The sequence below is a fragment of the Giraffa tippelskirchi genome, chromosome 14 (assembly GCF_054371585.1).
Source record: "Giraffa tippelskirchi isolate mGirTip1 chromosome 14, T2T-mGirTip1v1.2.pri, whole genome shotgun sequence".
NCBI lineage: Eukaryota > Metazoa > Chordata > Mammalia > Artiodactyla > Giraffidae > Giraffa > Giraffa tippelskirchi.
This window is the reverse complement of record NC_137288.1, coordinates 26,556,960-26,576,191: the sequence shown is the minus strand read 5'-3', so window position 1 is coordinate 26,576,191 and position 19,232 is coordinate 26,556,960. Positions and strand designations below refer to the sequence as shown.

Here is a 19,232-nt window from a genome sequence, read left to right as displayed (position 1 = left end):
TTCACACCAGTCAGAATGGACATCATTTAAAAAAAAAAAATCTATGAATAACAAATACTATAGAGGATGTGGAGAAAAGGGAAGCCTCCTACACTGTTGGTGGGAATGTTAATTGGTGCCACCACTATGGAAAACAGCATGGAGATTACTCAAAAAACTAAAAATGGAGTTGCCATATGATCCAGCAATTCCACTAGTGGACATATACCCGGGAAAAACTATAATTCAAAAAGATACATGCATCCTTATGTTTATAGCAGCACTATTCACAACAGCCAAGACATGGAAACAATCTAAATGTCCATTGATTGATGAATGGGTAAAAAGGATGTGGTACATATATACGATGAAATACTAAGCCAAAAAAAGAACGAAATAATGCCATTTGTAGCAACATGGATGAACCTAGAGATTATTATACTAAATGAAGTAAATCAGAAAGAGAAAGACAAATACCATATGATATCACTTATATGTGGAATCTAAAATATGATGCAAATAACTTATCCACAAATCAGGAACAGACTCACGCATAGAGAAGAAACTTGTGGTTGCCAAGGGGGAAGGATAGAGGGAAGTTATGGGTTAGGAGTTTGGGATTAACAAATGGAAACCATTACATATAGAATGGATAAACAACAAGGTCCTACTGTACAGCACAGGGAACTGCATTCAATATCCTGGGACAAGCCGTAATGCAAAACAATAAAAAAAATAATGCCTACAAATGTATAAGTGAATCACTTTGTTGTACAGTAGAAATTACCACAACACTGTAAATCAAACATACTTCAATAAAGTAAATTAAAAAAAAGAATAGGATCAATGAGTGATCGAAGACACGGTGTTCCAGGAATATGAGAGAGAACTCTTGATTGATAAAGGAGAGAATGCAAAGCCTCCGTAGTATCTCCTCTCTACTAGTCTGAATGCTAACTGAACATTTAGACAGAATCCAAAATGAGATGCTGACTTATGTTCGTGCCTTGCTCAACAGAGTTTCTAGAGAGGAAATAGATTTTAGTTTGTATCAAACTGGGAAAATGTGCAAACAATTTGGAGACAGTGGGGTTAATGCAAGCCTTGGAAACAAGTTGCTCTTCCTCTGGACCAGAGTGCTAATGACTGGTGAAGAGAGCAATGGCCCAGCTCAGAGGGGAATCAATAGGGGGCCTGGCAAAACCCAAACCTCTGCTGACTCCAGGAGCTTTTCATTTTCTTCACTTACTGCTTCCTAATAAATAATGGATAGCCCATTATTGGGGCAGTCAACACTCCAGGTTGCGATTTGTTTTGTGCCAGAGGATTTGGTTTACTTGTATATGTCTTATGATGTGGGATAAACAAGTAAGTAATACATATATACATATATTCAGTGAATATTTATAGAATATATATGGATACATATGTATGCATATGCATATGTATAACACATCATGAATAGCAAAATGGTAATTACTTGGGTAGACTGTTCTACTGTTTGTTCAAAGAGCTTTCTACATATATTGCCTCACTTATTTAACCCTTGTAAGACCTTTCTAAGGAAGGGATTACAATTATGTTTATTTTCAGAGGTGGAGATGAGGGCTTAGAGAGGCCAATATTCTCTCAAAAGGTGGCACACTCTGATAAGTGGTTCAGCCAGGATTCAAATTCTCTTGTTCTGAGTTAAGGTTTGTGCTCATTCTTTGGTAGTCTGTCGCTAATCTTCTATTAGCTAACACTGTCACAGTTATCAGTTCAGTCGACACTCAGTCATGTCCAACTCTTTGCAAACCCATGGACTGCAGCACACCAGGCCTCCTTGTCCATCACCAACTCCCAGAGTTAACTCAGACTCATGTCCATCAATTTGGTGATGCCATCCAACCATCTCATCCTCTGTCGTCCCCTTCTCCTCCTGCCTTCAATCTTTCCCAGCCTCAGGGTCTTTTCCAATGAGTCAGTTCTTCGCATCAGGTGGCCAACGTATTGGAGTTTCAGCTTCAGCATCAGTCCTTCCAATGAATATTCAGGACTGATTTCCTTTAGGATGGACTGGTTGGATCTCCTTGCAGTCCAAGGGACTCTCAAGAGTCTTCTCCAACACCACAGTTCAAAAGCATCAATTCTTCGGTGCTCAGCTTTCTTCACAGTCCAATTCTCACATCCATACATGACCACTGGAAAAACCATAGCCTTGACTAGATGGACCTTTCTTGGCAAAGTAATGTCTCTGCTTTTTAATATGCTATCTAGGTAGTCGGTTGCTAATCTTCTATTAGCTAACATTGTCACAGGATCAATCACAAAGAAATCACATAGGAATAAATTTTCCTACCACTCTTTCTACTGTTGAGTCTGTTCTTTTTAACATGAAGTCCTTCATGTTTCATGAAGGGTTACAAAAACTTCTGTTAGGTGGAGAAGGAAATGGCAACCCACTTTGGTATTCTTGCATGGGAAATCCCATGGGCAGAGGAGCCTCTCAAGCTACATCCATGGGGTTGCAAAGAGTTGGGTGTGACTTAGTGATTAAATGAGCAATAATCTTTCTTCATTCTTTTCTCACTTTTATAAGAAAATATGTGAATATGTTAATACTTGAAAGAAGGGGTACTATATTGAGGCTGAATATTTTCTCTTGTAGTATTTTCACTTCAGTTAGAGAAAACATCTTAGCCAAAAGGAGTGTGTGTGTGTGTGTGTGTGTGTGTGTGTGTGTGCGTGTGTGTTTGTCTGTGTGTGTGTTTAGAGGTGATGGGGGGACTCAAAAACTTTCACATAAATTTTTACCTACTCCCTTTATTCTTAGGACAGCTTTGACATGCTATGTTGGTTTCATTCTTGAATAAGAATGGGTAGAGGTTCTAAGTCTGACAGAAGTACGGAAAAGTTAATTTAAAATAATGAAAGTGAAGTGGCTCAGTCGTGTCCGACTGTTTGCAACCCCGTGGACGGTAGCCTGCAAGGCTCCTCTGCCCATGGGATTTTCCATGCAAGAATGCTGGAGTGGGTTGCCATTTCTTTCTCCAGGGGATCTTCCTGACCCAGGGATCAAACTTGGGTCTCCTGCATTGCAGGCAGACTCTTTACTGTCCTATAAAGACAGCACAGAAACCAGCAACAATACGGTAAAATTCTCCACCACATCACACACAACACTTTGGGGGTATCAGTGTTTTCAGACCATAACTTATAGGAATGTGTGATTAACACAGAATTATCTTTGCTTTTCTTTGTGAAGGGTTATATAAACTTGTGTTAGTATCAGCTTTCTGCAAGTTAAAAAGTAAATTGAATGATTAAATTAAGTAAACTAATTTAGATTCTCCTCTTAACTCATGCATATTTACATATGTTAGTGTTTACTGATTAATAGATTAGATGCAAGTTAGTTTAAATCAAGAAAATTGCTTGCGTATTCATTTAATTTTAAATACTTAACTACCTCCCTATTTTTAAGGCAGTGATGTAAAGAATAAAGCATAGAATAAATGAGGATTAGAAGAATCATCAAAGAAAAAAGGAAATGATACAAAGAATAGAGAAATTTCTTAGAATACAGGTGTCCCCCCCCACAAAAGGTGTGTGTGTCTGTGTGTGTGTTGATGTTTGTTAGATCTAATTTCTCTAAACAATCATTTTTTAACAAATATTTAATTATATTACATTACTAAATAGCTCATTAGGTGGAATTAATTCAATCTTAATATTATCTGGCTGACCTCTCAATGAAAATGACACACATGCAATAACACTGAGGGCATATTGTGGGATTTATGAGTTTTTGGCACTTCTACCTTTGTGAATGCCTGCCTCCAAAAATCATTGAAAAGGATATATCTTATGACTGTTATTATAAAGACAAACGTGTTAAAATTATATATGAAAACGATTTCATTGAATTTTTTCCTCCTGGAAAAAGATGGGTCTCTCGATTACAAGATGGTACAAATAAACACCACCAGGATGCTACATAAATTTCCTGGGTCCCTTTGTAATTAAAAAAATGTAACATGTGAAAGTCGCTCAGTTGTGTCCAACTCTTTGTGACCCCTGGACTATACAGTCCACGGAATTCTCCAGGCAAGAATACTGGAGTGGGTAGCCTTTCCCATTTCCAGGGGATCTTCCCAACCCAGGGATCAAACCCAGGTCTCCCATATTGCAGGCAGAATCTTTACCAGCTGAGCCACAAGGGAAGCCCAATTAAAAAAATAGTAAATATTAACACATCTTTACTCTTACTTTGTTATAAAGTTAACTCTATCAAAATGTATATTAAAACATTTTCATAGAGCTAAAAGTTCTTTCATTTTCTTCTGATTTTTAAGAAAATTGAGATTTGGGGGTGGGGGGGCATAATACAATAAAAGTATTATGGGCCCTTGGGACTTGATTCCAGCCCTATTGGGTAAGTTAGCCACGAACATCCTAACACAGCTTCAGCCAATATGATTACTTCTGGAGCTCAAACATGCAATTTTTTTTTTCCACTAATCTTTGTGCCCGTGTGTATGTGTGTTTGTGTGCCTTTAAAGCCTTGCAGGCTCCTCAGTGAGTTGAGAGTTGTTATTGTTCAGTGACTCAGTCATGTCTGACTCTTTTGTGACCCACGAACTATAGCCTGCCAGGTTCCTCTGTCCATGGATCTCCCAGGCAAGATGACTAGCATGGGTTCCCATTTCCTATTCCAGGGGATCTTCCTGATCCAGGGATCGAACCCACATCTCCTGGGTCTCCTGCATTGGCAAGTGGATTATTTACCACTGTGCCACCAAGGAAGCCTGCAAGTTCTTACTTAGCCTCAAATTTTATCTCTTCAGTAAAGTTTTTCCTGAATCCCCAGGTAGAATTAATCACACCAAGAAGTTCCCTCGGTACTTTGTATATAACCACACAGAATTGAAGGGAAACCTAGAAACTATCCTTGTGAACACCTTGTATCACTTACCATATTTATTTTTGGATAAACTTTCAATTTTGGAATAATTTTTGATTTGCTGCAAAATTGCAAAGATACAGAGAGTTCCCATATACGCCTCACTGCTTTCACCTATGCCTGACATCATTATCATGAATTATTGTGACATCATTATCTTGAATTATTGTAGTGTACTCATCAGATCTAAGAAACCAACCTTAGTACTTGACTATTAACTAAACTTCAGGTTTTATTCTGATTTCATCAGGTGTACGATTAGATGATTCAATATGGCTGTTCTCTTGTTCTCTGTGTAGCCCCTGCTCCATCAGTCTCTGCTTCATTCACATGATTCTCCAATCCTTCAAATTAAAGGGCTTAATCAGTTATTGCCTACATGCCTGCCTACTGCCCCAGCCACTGGTTTCCCTGGTAACTTAAGAGCCAACCTGATGTCAACCCTCCTTATCAATGGTAGCCTCCTTCTTCCCTGAGTAGCGAAGACTGCTGCTGTGTCCTGTCTGCGGTCTGCTGTACAGGGTCGGGTGTTTCCCCAGCACTTCTGTTTCGGACGTGTACCATCCCCTACCAAATAAACCACTGATGATGCTGTCCTTTTCTCTGGATTATTTCTCAGGTGGTGAGGCTGGGCAATTACAAGGCTTGCATGTCTGTGGGGTACATACCAACATCAGGTTTTTCAATAACGTGCTTTTTTTTTTTTCTATTCCAGGATCCTATCCAGGGTCCCCTATTGCATTTGGTTATCCTGTTTCTTCTATCTCCCCTGGACTGTGAGAATTTCTCTGGATTTTTCTTGTCTTACATGACCTGATACTTACAAAGACGAATGCCAGGGTATTTTGTGGATTGTCCCCTCAGTTTAGGTTTGGCTTTTTTGGCTGTTGGTTTTTTTCATGATTAGACCGAGGCTATGGAATTTTGGAAAATATATCATCAGAGTAAAGGATTCTCTAGTTTTCGGAGGTGGTGCAGTGGTGTAGAATCCTCCTGCCAATGCAGGAGATACAAGATCTGTGGGTTTGATCCCTGGGTCAGGAAGATCCCCTGGAGGAGGAAATGGCAACTCACTCTGGTATTCTTGCCTGGAAAATTCCACGGACAGAGGAGCCTGGTGGGCTACAGTACATAAGGTCACAGAGTCAGACACGACTGAGCACACACACACAAAAATGCTCTCACCATTTCATATCAGGGGTCCCACATTAGTTTGTAGCTGTGTATCTACATGTTTGCTTCTTCTTTAAGGATACGGCCCTGGGTTAAATTGAAGGTGTTTGTATTTCCCATATTCACTGATGTATTTTTTAACAGCACATTAATTAGTTCTCTCCCTTGCTAGACTGAAAGTGAAGTGAAAGTGTTAGTCGCTCAGTCATATCCAAGTCTTTGTGACCCCATGGACTGTAGCGAGCTTCTGTCCATGGAATTCTCCAGACAAGAATACTGGAGTGAGTAGCCGTCCCCTTCTCCAGGGATTGAACCTGGGTCTCCGGCGTTGCAGGCAGATTCTTTACCTTCTGAGTCACCATTAGTTCTCTCCCTTGCTGGATTAGGGGCCTCTTAAAACTAGACTTGCCTTGCTCATTTGTTTCTCCATACCCTCTGCACTAAGCCCAGTACTTGGTGTAAAGAAATTTCAAATAAAGGTTTTGAAATTCATGTTAAATTAATTGTTCAGTCTTTTTTTTATAGCTATTTTCAAGGGCCTGCTAGGTTTAATGTGCTCACACAAAGAAAGTAGCTGGCAAGTCACAGACTCTTTTACTTAAGCTGATAAATGGTTATACTTTGTGGTAAGTACAAATAAGACTCAAATTAATGCTCTTTCCTGTTTATGGATATTAGTCCAACTTGATCTTTACAGAACAGAGACTTACTGAAGCTGTATTGAAGCTGTCTCTCTTAATGGTGCCCCCGGGGTCTGGACTAGGATTTCTTATTCATTAGAAGTTAATTCGTTTGCTAGCAGACACCCTGAGTGCTCCTGGCTTAGAGTGAACCTGGTCTAGCAATTTATGACACAGGGGAACTAAAATGGCAGATAAAAGAGGAAGTGATACAAAAAGGTTCCCAATTAGAGAATTGACACAGGTGATTGACAACAGGTCTGCCAAAAAGAACAGGGCAAAACCTAAAGGCCTTTAACAGGCGATGTTTACATACATTATGAAACTAAATATAATAGGAATTATTACAATTTTTGTTTAAAAAGAAATTTTAAGGGTTTAATTTTGGGGGTTTTGAGAAGACATACATAGTATTTACAGGAAGAAATGTTAACACTGACGTACAAAGTAGAATACAAAGAATATCCCCAATCCTACCCACTCTTTTTTTCTATTTGCATGGGCAATGTCTAAGAGAAATAAATGGACAGATTGACAGTGTCAGAATAGAGGGAGAGACAAAATGTGTATATGCTGGTCTTTCAACAAAATTGGGTTATTCCACACACATTATTTTGTAGGCTTTCATGTTTCATGTAAGCAATGCTCACATTTTTGGATATTCAGCTTGCTTCAAATAATTAAGGTTTATTGAAAGTTTAGATGTTTCAAATTTTCAGTCTCTGTTTCAAATTTCAATGGAGTAACAGTGAAAATCAGTTTGAGTTAAAAAAATAGAGTAAGATATTTTTTAAAATGACAAATTTATTTAAACATTTTGGTCAGTTTAATACTCCACTTAGTAGCACAAAATACAAATATTAAAAATCAATGTTTGTTGTTTAATATTTTGATTTTAATGTTGACTATTTTAATATTGAAGATATTAAAAATGTCTTATGGTGGACCAAAATTAACACTGGTTAAGGGCTTCCTTAGTGGGAAGAATCTGCCTGCCAATGCAGGAGAGACACAGTTTCGATCCCTAGATTGGGAAGATCCCCTGGAGAAGGAAATAGCAACCACTCTAGTATTCCTACCTGGAAAATCCCATGGACAGAGGAGCCTGATGGGTTATAGTACATGGGGTCACAAAGAGTTGGACAGGACTTAGCAACTAAACAACAATAACAACAGCAAAAAGAACGACAGCCAGATATATTTATTGTCTATTTATCATGAGTTTCATCCAGTGCTTTTGGTTTCTCCCCTTACAATTTATCTCTTAAGGTCTTTATCATGAATTTCATAGTAGTTTAGTCACTAATTTGTGATTATCATAAGGTTCTCTAAACAAAACAATATAACAACAGTTATAATAACATTTTAGTATTGTGTTTACCAAATGTGAAGGATTAGGCTAAGATTTTTACAAATAATAGCTTACATAATCAATACAGTAGCACATTGGTCTATGTATCATCTATCCCTTTTCACTGATGAGAAAACTGACAGTCCAGAGAACTTTCTAAAGGTCACAGAGATAGTAAATGACACAGTACTCAGAACTGAGGACTTTAGATCGACACAGTACCAGACTTTTCCACAAGGTTGTCTATACGGGCTCTGAAAACTCTGCTGCCTGTCTTCCCGTCCTCATTGAAAATGTGCTTTCTACCTATTACGTCATCTGTTCAGAAATGTATGTGGTTCAATTTAATGCCCTAGAGGTGGTGAGCCTACTCTACGTTTATTTTACTTCTGATCTCATAAAAACTGACCACCCCCATTTCAGGACCCCTCACCTTCTGAGTTAGCCTACACTCTGTTTGTGGAGTGTCTTCTTCTCTAAATAAATCCACTTCTTATCCATCACTTTGTCTCTCACTGAATTCTTTCTGTGACAAGACATTAAGAACCCGAGCTTCATTAAGTCCTGAGACCAGGAAGTGCTCTCAGTTAAAAAACTGTGGGTTCAAGTTTCAGTCTGAGTTGTAGAGTTTCACAAGTATTTGCCCACTTTCTCCTTATTTTATGAAACCTTTTCTGATTACTTCAACTGAAAAGAATCACACATCTTCCTGCACAGACTCAAGTCTTAGTACACCTATTTTACTTTTCTTTGTGTACATACACCTGTTTTTCAGGTCATTCAGTTCAGTTCAGTCAGTCGTGTCCGACCCTTTGTGAACCCATGGACTACAGCACACCAGGCCTCCCTGTCCATCACCAACTCCTGGAATTTAGTCAAACTCATGTCCATTGAGTTGGTGATGCCATCCAACCATCTCATCCTCGGTCGTCCCCTTCTCCTCCTGCCCTCAATCTTTCCCAGCATCATGGTCTTTTGCAATGAGTCAGCTCTTTGCATCAGGTGGCCAAAGTATTGGTGTTTCAGCTTCAGCATTAGTTCTTCCAATGAACACCCAGGACTGATCTCCTTTAGGATGGACTGGTTGGATCTCCTTGTAGTCCAAGGGACTCTCAAGAGTCTTCTCCATCACCACAGTTCAAAGGCATCAATTCTGCAGGGCTCAACATACTTTATAGTCTAACTCTCACATCTGTACATGACTACTGGAAAAACTATAGCTTTGACAAGATGGACCTTTGTTAGCAAAGTAATGTCTCTGCTTTTTAATATGTTGTCTAGCTTGGTCATAACTTTGCTTCCAAGGAGGAAGCATCTCTTAATTTCACAGCTACAGTCGCTATCTGCAGTGATTTTGGAGCAAAATAAATAAATAAATAAAGTCTCTCACTGTTTCCATTGCTTCTCCATTTATTTGCCATGAAGTGATGGGACCAGATCAAGAACATTCCCATGGGAAAGAAATGAAAAAAAGCAAAATGGCTGTCTGAGGAGGCCTTACAAATAGCTGGGAAAAGAAGAGAAGCGAAAAGCAAAGGAGAAAAGGAAAGATATTCCCATCTGAATGCAGACTTCCAAAGAATAGCAAGGAGAGATAAGAAAGCCTTCCTCAGCGATCAGTGCAAAGAAACAGAGGAAAACAACAGAATGGGAAAGACTAGAGATCTCTTCAAGAAAATTAGAGATACCAAGGGAACATTTCATGCAAAGATGGGCTCGATTAAGGACAGAAATGGTATGGACCTAACAGAAGCAGAAGATATTAAGAAGAGGTGGCAAGGATACACAGAAGAACTGTACAAAAAGATCTTCACGACCCAGATAATCACGATGGTGTGATCACTCACCTAGAGCCAGACATCCTGGAATGTGAAGTCAAGTGGGCCTTAGAAAGCATCACTATGAACAAAGCTAGTGGAGGTGATGGAATTCCAGTTGAGCTATTTCAAATCCTCAAAGATGATGCTGTGAAAGTGCTGCACTCGATATGCCAGCAAATCTGGAAAACTCAGCAGTGGCCACAGGACTGGAAAAGGTCAGTTTTCATTCCAATCCCAAAGAAAAGCAATGCCAGAGAATGCTCAAACTACCCCACAATTGCATTCATCTCACACACTAGCAAAGTAATGCTCAAAATTCTCCAAGTCAGGCTTCAGCAACATGTGAACCGTGAACTTCCAGATGTTCAAGCTGGATTTAGAAAAGGCAGAGGAAACGGAGATCAAATTGCCAACATCCACTGGATAATTGAAAAAGCAAGAGAGTTCCAGAAAAACATCTATTTCTGCTTTATTGACTATGACAAAGCCTTTGACTATGTGGATCACAATAAACTGTGGAAAATTCTGAAAGAGATGGGAATACCAGACCATCTGACCTGTCTCTTGAGAAATCTGTAGCAGGTCAGGAAGCAACAGTTAGAACTGGACATGGAAAAACAGACTGGTTCCAAGTCGGGAAAGGAGTACGTCAAGGCTGTATATTGTCACCCTGTTTATTTAACTTATATGAAGAGTACATCATGCGAAATGCCAGGCTGGATGAAGCGCAGGCTGGAATCAGATTGCCAGGAGAAATATCAATAACCTCAGATATGCAGATGACACCACCCCTATGGAGCCTCTTGATGAAAGTGAAAGAGGAGAGTGAATAAGTTGGCTTAAAGCTCAACATTCAGAAAACAAAGATCATGGCATCTGGTCCCATCAGTTCAGTTCAGTTCACTCAATCATGTCCGACTCTTTGCAACCCCATGAATCGCAGCATGCCAGGCCTCCCTGTCCATCACCAACTCCCGGAGTTTACCCAAAGCCATGTCCATCGAGTCGGTGATGCCATCCAACCATCTCATACTCTGTTGTCCCCTTCTCCTCCTGCCCCCAATCCTTCCCAGCATTAGGGTCTTTTCCAAAGAGTCATCTCTTCGCATCAGGTGGCCAAAGTATTGGAGTTTCAGCTTCAACATCAGACCTTCCAATGAACACCCAGGACTGATCTCCGTTAGGATGGACTGGTTTGATCTCCCTGCAGTTCAAGGTACTCTCAAGAGTCTTCTCCAACACCACAGTTCAAAAGCATCAATTCTTCGGCACTCAGCTTTCTTTATAGTCCAACTCTCACATCCACACATGACCACTGGAAAAACCATAGCCTTGACTAGACGGACCTTTGTTGGCAAAGTAATGTCTCTGCTTTTAAATATGCTATCTAGGTTGGTCATAACCTTCCTTCCAAGGAGTAAGCATCTTTTAATTTCATGGCTGCAATCACCATCAGCAGTGATTTTAGAGCCCCCCAAAATAAAGTCTGACACTGTTTCCACTGTTTCCCCATCTATTTCCCATGAAGTGATGGGACCAGATGCCATGATCTTAGTTTTCTGAATGTTGAGCTTTAAGTCAAATTTTTCACTTTCCTCTTTCACTTTCATCAAGAGGCTCTTTAGTTCTTATTCACTTTCTGCCATAAGGGTGGTGTCATCTGCATATCTGAGGTTATTGATATTTCTCCCTGCAATCTTGATTCCAGCTTGTGCTTCTTCCAGCCTGGCATTTTGCATGATGTACTCTGCATATAAGTTAAATAAGCAGCGTGACAATATACAGCCTTGACGTACTCCTTTCCTGATTTGGAACCAGTCTTTTTTTCCATGTCCAGTTCTAACTGTTGCTTCCTGAGCTGCATACAGATTTCTCAGGAGGCAGGTCAGGTGTTCTGGTATTCCATCTCTTTCAGAATTTTCCACAGTTTTTTGTGATCCACACAGTCAAAGGCTTTGGCGTATTTAATAAAGCAGAAGTAGATGTTTTTCTGGAACTCTATTGCATTTTTGATGATCCAATGGATGTTGGCAATTTGATCTCTGTTCCCTCTGTCTTTTCTAAATCCAGCTTGAACATCTGGAAGTTCTCAGTTCATGTGCTGTTGAAGCCTGGCTTGGAGAATTTTGAGCATTACTTTGCTAGCATGTGAGATGAGTGCAATTGTGTGGTAGTTTGAGCATTCTTTTGCATTTCCTTTCTTTGGGATTGGAATGAAAACTGACCTTTTCAGGTCATTACTACATTGAGAATAAAGCCTGACTTGACTTTTCATTAAGAGAACCACAAAACCATCCTTATGGCTCTATTACTACTGCAATTGCAGCATCTCCAGACCTTTGAAATTTTCTCCCCTCGACTATTTCTGTAAGACCTGGGGCTGCCTCATATCTACTCAGTTCATGTAAACAACTTCTTTCTGTCTATGTGGCATCCTCCATTTTATTTCTCACCATTAGCTGCATAAGGATGGAGCTGAGGATTTTGAAGATGGTGCAAAGGACCAATGCAAACGACAAAGCAATGTACCAAACCCCCTGCCAGTACTGCTCTAAGAGCTGTCTCCTGCCTTCTTGGAAGCCATAGTGAAGTTGTTCCAACGTTGCTCATGCTGAAGCCTTTCCACCTTTGTCTATAGTCTCTGAAAACAATAGTACTTGAACTTCTAATTTTGCCCCTTGAGATTTAGGTGCTGTAGCTCTTTCAGTTTTTAGCAATCATTCCTCCGATCCTGAAATTAAATGTAAGTTCATAGGGAAGGAGTTGTGTGATCATCTAATCCACCTTCCTTGAGATTCCTTCAAAATAGCTTGATTCTCCGACTTTGTTCTCAGATCAAACTGCTATGATTTGATCCTTTCCCCTGTGATTTGAGTTATTTTGCTAAATGCTTCTCAAGCATGAGTGCAACTAGATTCTTGGCAGAAAGACCCTCTAGTCTTCAACGTATGCTCAGATATCCATGAATACTGGGATGCCTTCTAAAATTACTTTATGACTCATCCTACCAATCTATCATGATTTATCATGTGTCTTTCTGTCTGAATATTCTATAAAGTCTTTGAGAGCAGGGGGTAATTTCTGCACGTATCCCAGTGTTTGTGTTATGCTTTGTACAAAGTAAGCGCTAAATAAGTCATTTTTTAATGAATGCAGCTGGGTCATTTGTAACCTGGAAACTTTTCTCCCTATGCAGTTAATTAAAGGGTTAACTTCAGTGTTCGAAGAGCTCCATGCAGCACAAAGAAAGTACAAATAAGTGTGGATGGCCAGCAGGTTCTGGAACTCTGTCAATACGTTTCCGGATGTTTATTCAAATCTGCCATTTTCTCCATGCATACACAGGCACACTCAGGGTTGATGTGCCCTGGGAGAACTGGCATTCATCAAGGTTTCTAAGCCATTACTTTTTCTATGGACCCTAGCTGATGCTTCCTTTAGAAAATGTGAAAGGTCTGCTAATTTCTTCCAGGGAAAGAGCAACAGAGGCACAAAACTTGAAACCTGAAAGGTCATCCTGTGGAATATACAAGGGCGGGGGCAACTCCTCAAAATAAGAAAATGAAAATGAATTCATTAGATCATCAGTGTTCCATTGATAGTTCTTAATAAATACAGATATTTGGTTCCCACTGAAAAAGAAATTTTTAAAAATTTTAAAATTTAGCATTTGTCTGTTTTGAATGATTAAAATCTCTATCCACTTAAAAAATATCATGGATAAGAATAATAAATAATGACAATACAGGTGGCTCAGTGGTAAAGAATCCACCTGCCCATGCAGGAGATGTGGGAAGATCCCCTGGAGAAGGAAATGGCAACCCACTCGAGTATTCTTGCCTGGGAAAACCTATGGAGAGAGAAGCCTGGTGGACTCCAGTCCACGGGGTTGCAAAGAGTTGGACACAAGTTAGTGACTAAACAACAACAAATTCTTTTCACATTGTTATTGAATTTCCTGAGGATGACTAGGAACTGAGAAACTTCTGGAGGCCAGAAGTTCAAAATCAAGGCTTTATCAAGGTTCTCTCTGAAGGCTCTACAGAAGAATGCTTCCTTGCCTGTGCCAGCATCTGCTGACTCCCAGCAATCCTTGCCATTCCTTGGTTGTAGGTTGTTATTGCTGCTGTTGTCATTGTCCAGTAGCTAAGTCACGTCCAGCTCTCTGTGACCCCATGGACTGCAACACGCCAGGCTTCCTTGTCCTTTACTATCTCCCAGAGTTTACTCAAACTCATATCCATCGAGTCGGTGATGCCATCCAACCATCTCATCCTCTGTCGTCCCCTTCTCCTCATGCCTTCAATCTTTCCCAGCATCAGGGTCTTTTCCAGTGAGTCAGCGCTTCACATCCAGTGCCCAAGTTATTGGCGCTTCAGCTTCAGCATCAGTCCTTCCAATGAATATTCCAGGTTTGATTTCCTTTAGGATGAACTGGTTTGATCTTCTGGCTTCTCGGTGCATCATTCCAATCTCTGCCCCCATCTTTACATGGTTATCTTCCTTCTATGCATCATCTCCTCTTATTATAAGGTTACTCATCATTGGACTTAACTCATTACTGGACTGAGTTTTTAGTTCTATGGCCAGAACTAGGTAAACAAGCATTTCAATCAACCCAGAGTCCACATCCGAATGGATTGTAAACACTCCACTAGTAGCTCAAAGGGCCTCTTGGTGAGAAAAAGCCCTTCCTCCATCACAACACTTGACTGCCAACTGCAGAAAAGTGCATAAATCTAGGATGACTACACATGGGAATGGCTTCCCAGAGGTGAACGGTCCACATTTTCTGCAAACGTATGTAGCATCTGTGACATCAAGACACTCAGCTTCTTCTCTGGGCCCCTCCCTGGGAATCTATAGGAACATCTGGGAGCAGCAAATGTGCAAAAGACTTAAATTTCACGTGAATGAGGCAAGTGGGTGTACAGGGCATCGGGGCGGGGGGGAAGGAGGGCACAATATGTGAGCAGATTTATACTCATCAACTCTTTAAGATATGAAATAAGAATCTCTGGAGTGCAAGTTTTTCTGAAAAATCTTTAGATAAATCTTTTACCTAAACAATTCCGAGGGAAGTTCAAGGCAATCACATTTTTGCAAGTAATTTACATGGACAATTTAGGTGAAGGTAGGGGGTACCTGAAGAGTTGAGAAAATGGCCTTATTTCTCTTTCTAGCCTTTATAGCAGGAAGTTTTTTCTTTTTGTTTTGACCTGCTTGATCCCAGAAGTCCCCCAGTTTTTGAGTATATCTTGTATCCAACCGCTCAAGGATGAATTAGGGAGGCTCAGGAAGCAGGTGATTTGGAGGTAAAAATGTTCCATGTTTTGTTTGTTCTAATTATTTGCTTGCAGCATGTGGAGAGAGAGTCAATTAGGCACCTAGGATACCGACCACCAAGATCTTTGTAGATTCAGACTCGCACTTGCATCCTAATGGGACACAAAGAGGAAGCTATTTGTTTCAGGGATCCTAACATTTTAATTGCCACCAAATCTAGCCCCTTCTAGAAAGGAAAGCAAGAGCTCTTTAATTGCCCTCAGGATCTCTAAATAACCATTAAGAACAGGAAGTGAAAAGCATGGACTCCAAGTCCAACGGCAAAAGCAATAACTAATGAGAAGCAAGAGGTTTTGCTTATTGTTGTGGTTTCTTTGGCTCCAGTGAATGGCACTGGTTGGATAGTCACTGTGGATTTCACAATTTATTTCAATGTATAACTTTGGCAGGAGGCTTCCCAGGAGGCTCAGTGTTACAGAATCTACCTGCCAATGCAGGAGATGCCGGTTCGATTCCTGGGTGGGAAAACACCTTGGAGAAGGAAATGGCAACCCACTACAGTATTCTTGCCTGGGAAATCCCATGGACAGAGAAGTGTAGCAGGCTACAGTCCATGGGGTTGCAAAAAGAGTCAGACTTAGCAACTAAACAACAATATAGCTTTGGCACATTAAATGTGTAGTATGAACATCGTTTGCATAATTTTTTGCAGTGGAAAATGCTATGAAATGACTGATTTATAATAGCAAGTTATCATGTCCTATGAAATATTTTCCAAGATAAAATATAAAAGAAATAGTTTGCTTAAGAAAAAGAGAATGTATTGTTGAGCAAGAGAATGCTAGCTTGGGGGGCTAGATGCTAGTTTGGTGGGCTCTTCATCATTGATATTTGAAGTGTTCGTTTTCACAGGAGGGTTGTACCTGGGTTTGCACACGTTGAGTCAAATACAGTTGGGTCCAGGAGTGGGTCAGAAGAGTCCACATGGACACTAGTATATGAATCCAGACTCAGATTCAAGCAGAAACCTGGTCTAGCTGTGACCACCTGTTTGCTTCTGTACACTTGGCCAGGGTTCTGCTACAAGAAGATGTATCTGGGGTCGCCAGTACCAGTATCACCTAGAGACACCCCAGACATACATGAAACAACTGCCATCCATCTCGTGTATCTAAGGGCAGGAGTCTGTTTTGTGGATTTATCTAGGAGAGGTATTTTAGATCACATCCAAATTTCTCCTACCACTCAGTAGACTTCTGGGCTGTGGATCTAGATACTAGTCAGAGTGTTCAGAGGAGGAAAACCAATGTGGATTTTAACTCAAGGGGTTGGGGACCACTGGGCTGATATATATATATATATATATATATATATATATATACATATATATATATATATGTTTGTTTGTTTGTTTTTTAATGCAGGTATAACTGGTTTTTCAGTTGAAGCAGATGCTATGGGTACCTGCCCATATCTCCTTGGGTCATCAACTCCCAGTAACTCTTTGCCTGAAGTTTTGTTCGAGTGACAAAGCCCAGACTGCTTAGGCATGTGGCAGATGAACATGCGATGAGATGGATCCAGACCTCCACCCCCGGCAGCTCCTCACCAGGGGCTGAAGGAGCCAGAGGATTAACCTCCTGCAGCTCTGCCTCTGGGGATAACTCTGAGGTGCTTGTCCTCACCAGTTTTCTGAGTGCTTTGGTGGCAGTGAGCATCAGTGGAGCACAGTGGCAATCTGGCAGATGATACAAACTCTGTTTTTGACCTTCCCTCTGGTGTCATTACTTTGGAAACATTACTTTGCAAACAAAGGTCTATCTAGTCAAAGCTATGGTTTTTCCAGTAGTCATGTATGGATGTGAGAGTTGGACTATAAAGAAAGCTGAGTGCTGAAGAATTGATGCCGTTGAACTGTGGTGTTGGAGAAGACTCTTGAGAATCCCTTGGACTGCTAAGAGATCCAACCAGTCCATCTTAAAGGAAATCAGTCCTGAATATTCATTGGAAGGACTGATGCTGAAGCTGAAACTCCAATACTTTGGCCACCTGATGCGAAGAACTGACTCACTGGAAAAGACCCTGAGGCTGGGAAAGATTGAAGGCAGGAGGAGAAGGGGACGACAGAGGATGAGATGGTTGGATGCCATCCCCAACTCAATGAACATGAGTTTGAGTAAACTCCTGGAGTTGGCGATGGACAGGGAGGCCTGGCGTGCTGCAGTCCATGGGGTCGCAAAGAGTCGGACATGACTGAGCGACTGAACTGTACTGAACTGGTGTCTCTCTTCCCTGCTTGTTTCCCAGGGTTTCTTGGGATTACCTCCCAAATGCATCACTTGAACATGAGTGTTGTCTCAGGCTGTGCTTCTGAAGAGCTCAGTGTAAGTCAGTGGTCTCCCACTTTTTATTTCCTTGCCAGGTTCAGAAAGCTGGTTGGACATGCATTGAAACAGTGCCTGTTATATGCTCAGACTGTGTCGGGAGCTGCACATACAGTGTTCCTGATTCTCTTGAATCTGTTGTGATGGGACTCAGTGCTTGAGCAAGTCATGTTCTCAGCTTGAAATCCTAACCCAATATCCGTGTGTCTCACTCTCTCAGGTTAAATATTTCTGAGGTGCATTTTGAGAAATAACAAACAGGAACACGCCACTTAGCAGGACTTTCTCCTCTGTCGTCAAGTGTCTGCGGCCAGGCAGAAGTGGGACTGCCAGTGTGAAGCTCACTTGAGGCCCGGAGTTATTCACTAAAGAGGCAGTTAGGAATCAGAGAGTGCAGGAGACCTCAGGCAAGGCTGGTTCATTAGTGCCTCTGCTGATTAATCAAGACCAGGCTGTCACTCTGTTAAATGCCTCGAGGTGAAGTTGGAGGCAATCAGCTCTGTGGAAACTGCTTGATTGCTTCTCAAAGTGGCAGGTTGCTTTCGGACACTGTGCTTGTTCTCAGAGCTGCGTGGTGACCTTCAATGCGGACAGTGACCCCGGCTCCTAGTGCAGAGCAGATGGGCACACTCTCTTGGAGTCGGTTATGCAAAGCCAGTTACACATGAAGAACCAGCCGCAGGATCCCGAACGCAATTATGTTTTGGTTTCATAAACGCAGCTCAATTATTGCATTTGTCTTCCTTTTGTATTTAGCTTGGAACAGGAACTCCCACTAAATGTGCCAAACGCTTTATTTTTGTCTCCGTTTTTAGAGTGTACATCAGGAAAATGAAGTGTGCTCTCCCTCCCACAGTAAACAGCCACATAACTGTAATAAGAAGCTTTCTGAATAATTTATAATTTGCAAACAAAAATTCATCTGATTATGCTGAAATGACAGACATTCTGCATAACAATGTGTATTATCAAAGAGAGCTTTTTTTTCTTTTTTTTTCCACTCTGGTTACTGATTATTTACACAAATTGAAGAGAAATCACTATGTACACTATTACCTTTAAATTACTTCTTAATATACCTTTTAATCTTTCAAAGCTATACAGGAACAATGTAATTATTCTCTGCCAATCATTGATGATGATGCATTCAGAAGCATTTTCCTAGGCAGGTGAGCAAAACACACGTTCAAGATAATTGGCAGTTCAATGCTTCTTTTTTCCTAGGTAATGGGTGTTTCTGGTTTATGTATCATCAGCGACTCATGACTATTTTGCACTCAATAAAAAGGAGAAAATACATACATTTTGCTCCAGAGTTATACCATTCCTTCTTCTCTCCTCTTGGCTTAATATTCAATGTGAAAATGATGGAGCTCTTTATTTGCTTCAAGGCAAAATCTTTCATTAAAAGTGATGGCTTGGGGACTTCCCTGGTGGTCCAGTGGTTAAGGATCCACCTTCCAACACAGGCGATGGGTATTTGATCCCTGGTCAGGGAACTAAGATCCTGTATACCATGGGGCAACTGAGCCCATGCAACATAACTAGAGAGAAGCACACTGCAATGAAAGATCCAGTATTCCCCGTCTAAGACATAACATAGGCAAATAAATA

The 19,232-nt window shown here is 40.7% G+C and overlaps 1 long non-coding RNA gene across 1 annotated transcript in view; it reads left to right on the top strand.

The window, feature by feature from the left end:
• The window catches only part of LOC145534461 (uncharacterized), a 46,554-nt gene extending 27,641 nt beyond the window's left edge, over positions 1–18,913 (top strand). Inside the window, exon 4 of the long non-coding RNA XR_014074646.1 lies at positions 16,659–18,913. This is a non-coding gene — a long non-coding RNA (uncharacterized LOC145534461). The remainder of the gene's footprint in view (positions 1–16,658) is intronic.
• The last annotated feature ends 319 nt before the right edge of the window (positions 18,914–19,232 follow it).